Here is a 6,439-nt window from a genome sequence, read left to right on the forward strand (position 1 = left end):
TCCATAACGTGTTCATATCTGACACCATCAGACGACGATGCTGTTTGTATGACCGGAGAGAGACTGCAGTCTGCACGGAACGGAACAAACATTTCCTCTTTTAAATGAAAGGCTCTCTATACTTTTGACAGTTATACTTGTTCTTTGTGGTGTGTGTAGTTCCTGTGCAGAAACACAGGCTTCTTATTGTGAAAACATGACATGCTGCAAAAAGTCTCATGTGTGTGTGCGTGTGTGTGTGTGTGTGCGTGCGTGCGTGCGTGCGTGCGTGCGTGCGTGCGTGCGTGCGTGCGTGCGTGCATACCTTCAGAAGACCTGCATCATTGCATGACCCTTGGATTGATGTATCTCTCTCTCTCTCTCTCTCTCTCCGAGTGCCGCACTACGAGCTTGTGTAGATCTGCTATGTTTGAAAAATCTTGGAAATGTGGCGCAAATCTTTGAATATATATTCTTTCAGAGCGAACGTTTTTAACTCAAATCTTTGCTTGGGGGGGGGGGGGGGGGGGGGACAACAACATATTTTCAGATGGGGGTCGGCGGCCAAATACATATAACTTGACAGGTGACATGAAATAGAGAACCACTGCCATATAGAAACATAGGTTTTTTCTCATGATTTTGTCATGATTTAGAAGACATTTGTAGAATCAGTTATCAGGTCTAAATGGGATAATGTGATGTTCCACAAGTAGCCGCGGCTCTCCGAATTACAGACCTTGGTGCACCGCGTCGAAAGCAGCAAAATGTGAACAATACTCGAGAGGTGGAAAGGTCAATGGTGCATTTATATAGCGCCTTTATCCATGGCGCTTTACATAAATTGTGCATTACTTTCACCCATTCACTCACACATTCATACACCGATTGCAGCGGAAGCCATGCAAGGTACCAACCAGCACATCGGGAGCAATTTGGGGTTCAGTGTCTTGCCCAAGGACACTTCGACATGTAGCCAGGAGGAGCTGGGATTCGAACCGCCGACCCATGGATCATTGGACAACCTGCTCTACCTCTTGAGCCACAGTCGGTGTGATGTGACATCTCTCTTTTGTGAAGAATTCCACGGTTGTCATGGCTGTGCGCAGAAACTTGGTTCCAAACTATCATGTAGTTGGGGACCCCCTGAAACTCCCTTAAGGACCCCACTTTGGGAACCACTGCCCTAGGGTAGGTACCCACACAAAAAACATGCAGTAGTCCTGGTCTCTATACTGCCTCCCCCTGGCCAGCCTGATGGAGGGGAAAGAAACTGGTTGGAATAACATGTTCCTTCCACACGTTACTTCCAACCGGGGAAACTCCCCCCTGTCAGTTGAAAAGAAGCGGCTTGGACTCGTCATGCACTGAAGGAAGCATGAGGTCAGTCCGTTGCTCTCCCCAGGTTGGCAGAGGGAGTATATAGCGCCCAGGATTACATTCGATAATTGACACTGGGTTGCAAGCTCATAACATGGCACCGAGTGCCGCGCTATGAGCTTGTACATCTGCTATTTTAGAAAAATTGTGCAAATCTTTGGATATATATTCTTTCACAGTGAACGTTTTTTAACTCAAATATTTGCTTCTGGGGCATCCCTGGAAAAACATATTTTGAGATGGGGGGGTCGGCGGCCGATTGCATATGATTTTAGGGGTCGTTGACATGAAATAGTTTGAGCACCACTGACATAGAAACATTGTCTTTTAGAATACATATTTTTGTAGACTCTGGTCTCAGTCCTAAATGGGTTAATATACAACGGTAACAATGTGCGGTGGCGCGTGCGCGCATGTTCTGAGTCCATGCGTGCGCGCATGTTCTGAGTCCATGCGTGCGCGCGGCTTCACCGAAATGGCCTGTTTTAGACTTTAGCCATTGGGAAAATAGCAGTGCCGCACTACGAGCTTGTAGATCTGCTATCTTTTTATTTATTTTTTGTGAAAACTTGGGACAGATATTTGAATATTATATTCTTTCACAGCGAACGTTTTTAACTCTTTACTCTTTATCTTTACTTCTGGGGGTCCCTGGAACAACATATTTTCAGATGGGTGGTCCCTGGAACAACATATTTTCAGATGGGGGTCGTCGGTGGCCGTATATGTATATTTTTATGCGGGTCCTTGACATGAAATATATATAGTTTGAGAACCAACTGACGTAGAAACATTTTTTTTGTTCAGGAAACTGACATGATTTAATTTATAGAAGACGTGTCAGGTCTCAATGGGTTATGTTGCTGTTAGACCGGAACTCTGCAGCTTGGGCAGCGATTATAATGAGATCAGACTGTGATGCCAGCGTGTCAAACCCACTGTGCGTACGTGCATCTTTACATTGTTAGACTTGAAGTGGCATGGTTTTTCCGTCTTTTTTATTTTTTGGTATGTGCAATAAGTGATATTGTTTTGTTATAATGAGTGATGGCTCTTTTAGTCTCTGTAGCACTTCAGTGAACAGAACATGCATTTTCAGGCCAGAAGACCAATTTTATCCAATCAAACATTCAATAGCAATGATTGATTAATCAGAAGTGACTGCATGAGGGTCATTCAGGTGCCACGACTGGAGCCTCCGTGCGCTATAATCACATCCGACACGCGTGGCCTTGCCCCGCTTAATTGCGCCAGAGGAACATGTCAGAAAGTAAACAGGCCGTACATGTCAGATGTGTTAATTCACCCATCGATTTCATTGACACTAGATACGTTCCAGATGGGCTAATGACTGCCCTGACCGTCTCCATGGAGACGTGCGGACATCACATGGACACACATGTCAGCGGCCCAGGGGCTTCGTTAAGACCTCCATATTATTATGGTCAATGCCTGTGTGAAAAGTGGGAGTGATTGGTGCAGGCAGTGAGGAGCTACGGCAGTGTTTCTGACAGACATTCAGGCATTCATTCAGACAGACATTTGGTTAATTATAGTATGATATATGATGATATGATGATGATTATGGATCATTAGTTTGGAGTGGTTATTCGTCTCAACTGCTCAATTCTTGCCACTGTCTCTGATTGCCTTTAATGCTTTGAAAAGTTCAAAGCAATCACTTCAATATAGAGTGTAGAGTATAGAAAGTAGACAAAAGTACAGAGATGGCCATGGAGATAGTAACATTAATTCGCTTGACTATTAAAGTAATTAGTTACAAATTGCTCCATCTATGCGTTCCCTCTCAGCTTTGTATCGGATGAGGAAACCGCGACATGCTTCTTTTAAAACCACTTCACGTTGCTTGAAAAAAAAAGTGTGAAGGTCAAAACACTCTCCACTCACAGTGTGCTTTTCTTCATCGTGTCTACTGGACTGGTATGCATTGTGTATTTATGGTAATATTTCATTTTGTATGTCCGTGGCAAACATTTTGTTTGAGGAAAATGTCCATCACAAGCCTGCATGTTGATGACCCCTGCTCCGGACAAGTGACTTTTGTGTCCGGACAAGTGAATGGGAAATGTACATACTTTGTCCGAAGGACAAGTGCCTCAAAAAGTTAATGTCAAGCCCTGTTGGTTAATTAGAGTGAATAGGCCTACAGTTCTACAGCTTATAGAACTGAAGTCAAGTTAAAACTCGTAAAGAGTATCTCTATCATTCAGAGAGAGTACTACAGACACCTATGCCATCATACAGTACATAGCGGGGGTTGCATTTCCTTTGTTTCCATCATAGGTGTCTTTCACACCTCTGAGTGTGACTAGTCTTTGTTTGATGATCTCTGACTGGGACCAGAAGGAAAACAACTAGCATAAACACAACAGTTTTTACAAAATGTAAAAATATACATCTTTCTTTGAGATTTACATTAGACAATTAAAAATCCGATCTTGTCTCCCCGATTCCGATCTTTTGAAAATCCGATTTCCGATCACTCGATCCGATCGGGACAACCCTAGCAGTAACTATAACAATAAATGTATAGTTGCAACGCTCAGTTCACAGATGTGTTTTTTTTCGTCTTCATGTGATTGAACACACTATAGCACATCGCACATCACATCGCTCCCCCGTAGGAGCGATGAAAAGAGCTTCACCGAGGGGGTCCCGAGAGGGGCTAAGCCCGGCTGTGATGTCGACATGGCGACAAGATGACAACTCGACAAGGGGGGGGAAAAGGGCTTCCACAGAACACAACACCACGGTTTAGGATGCGGAAAAGTTTAGTTCGTTATAAATTACAACCGGGTCGATGACGTCCCCGACGCGTTCATTGCGGTCTTATCACTGCAATTATAATGAATACAAAAGTGTTACAATCACACGCGAGTGATCGCCGGATTCGCCGATGGTGACGGGTCTTGTTGACGCCATGATACGTGTCCGTGACCCCCCAACGGGACAATCGAGTCCCCGCCCCGGCCGATGCTCTCCACCGCTGGCAGCAACCCGTTACGGTGGTTCATCATGTTTCGACAGACCGACACCCCCCCCCCATTACAAGAGTCCTCCTCGGAGGGGGGAATAAGCCTATCTCACAGAATTTCCCCGCCCCCTAAATACGCCCCCTTTCGGGGTTAGTGGTGATAGCGTGACGTCACTCCATAGACGCTACATGTTAACAGAGGTAATTTAGGAAGTCTACACCTTTTGTTTTCTCAAGGTAAGGTTTGTTCTATCTGTTCGACCTGATTTACCATCTTGTTTGCTTCATAATAATATTGGTCTGTCACATTTTTACATTAGAAAATGTACTTAGATTCTCCAGAGAAAAAAAACGTGTAAATGCTCATGTTAAAGACACCACTATTTACCGGAAGTGGGCGTGGAAAGCGGGCTGTGAGATAGGCCTATCGAGTGTGCCGGTGTTGGGTGAAATGTGATACTGCTAGTCACACACTAGATCATCATGCGCGCGTCCATGTTGGATACCCTGCCTTCTACACGTAACGCAGCCCTGCCGTCCTGTTTTCAGGCTTTTTTTGGGGGTGCTGCTTTAAATAGTGTCCGGGCGCATAGAAAGATGAATGAAATTATTCAATAAAAAAGTGCTAGAAACGTATGTATACGTGTCTCGCACCGGACACATGGCTAATTAAAGCCGTATTGATACGTTTATAGCGGTCGCTGTGTTAACAGTTGAAAACAGGATCCTGAGTTCTTAGTGGCTGATGGTGAATTCACTAACACTTCCTGACTGGCACTGCACAGAACGCCAAAATAACCCCAATAACATTTCCCTCTGTATTCGTAGTGATTAAACAGCGCGGTGCCTCCACTGTGGAAATGCTACACCTGTTATATATCCTGCACTTCCCCAGAACATTTAGGAAAATATTGTATATGACAACCTTTAACTTTTAACCTTTAACAGACACACAGGTCCACAACAATTAGAAGCGTCAAAACATGAGTTTATTATTGTCTGACTGAGAGTGTGTGTGTGTGTGTGTGTGTGTGTGTGTGTGTGTGTATGTGTGTGTGTGTGTGTGTGTGTGTGTGTGTGTGTGTGTGTGTGTGTGTGTGTGTGTGTGTGTGGTGTGTGTGTGTGTGTGCTTCCAAATACATTTTTTTTAAACAACAATGTTATATCACTGTGCTTTATATGGGGGGCCCAACCCTGGTCCCAACTACAGTACATGCCGTAGTTGTGACGAACTACTTACCATCTCCACCAACTGAGCCCTCAGATCCAGGAGGCAGCTTTCCAACCCATAGCGGGAGAGGCTCCGTGGTCCAGGCGCGATCCAGCGAAAGGTGGTAAGGGCCTAACCCTGGGAAGCAAACAATACAGCTGCTCACTAGAGACTGACACGGGAGTGGATTTTCACTCCTGTCCTGTCCCACTCCCACAGAAAAAATCCTGTCCTGTCCCAATCCTGGGCCAGAGTTTTAAAAAAAAATCCTGTCCTGTCCACCCTGGGCAAGACCTACGCTGAAAAGACTATCAGCGGAAGTGGCGGAAGTGTTGCGTGTAAGATAACTACGTCACGCGGTGCGGCTGTGTTTACTAGTCCCCACCCAATGATCATTTCAGCGGGAATACATTTTCGGGAACACAACGCTGCGATTGGTCAAAAAACGTTAACTTCCGGGGGGGGGGGGGTTTCACGGCGGAAGTCCCGCCTTTCGATAGCTTCTCTGCCTTAGGTTGTGACCAGGCTCTTCTTTTTCGCAGTTAAGTGAGCCTGGGACCGAGGCTATGTCCTGTCTCACTCCTGTAGAATGACTCCTGATCCCATCCCGCTCCCACTCGAAATTACTCCCGCTCCCATCCCGCTCCTGTTTCTTTTTTTTTAAGTTAGTCATTAGGAAAGGCAATTGATCGATTGATAAATCTATCCATCTATCTATCCATAGGCCTATCTATCTATCACTTCTGGCTTCTCAAGGCAGATAGCCTACCAATAAAATTAAAATAAATAAAGTGGGCAATGTTGGATTTAACTTTGACACTTCATTTAAGTCCTATACGGTTTTTCCCTGAACAGTTAACAGTTAACAAGTGCTT

This window comes from Electrona antarctica, assembly GCF_951216825.1.
Source record: "Electrona antarctica genome assembly, contig: scaffold_119, whole genome shotgun sequence".
Lineage (NCBI taxonomy): Eukaryota > Metazoa > Chordata > Actinopteri > Myctophiformes > Myctophidae > Electrona > Electrona antarctica.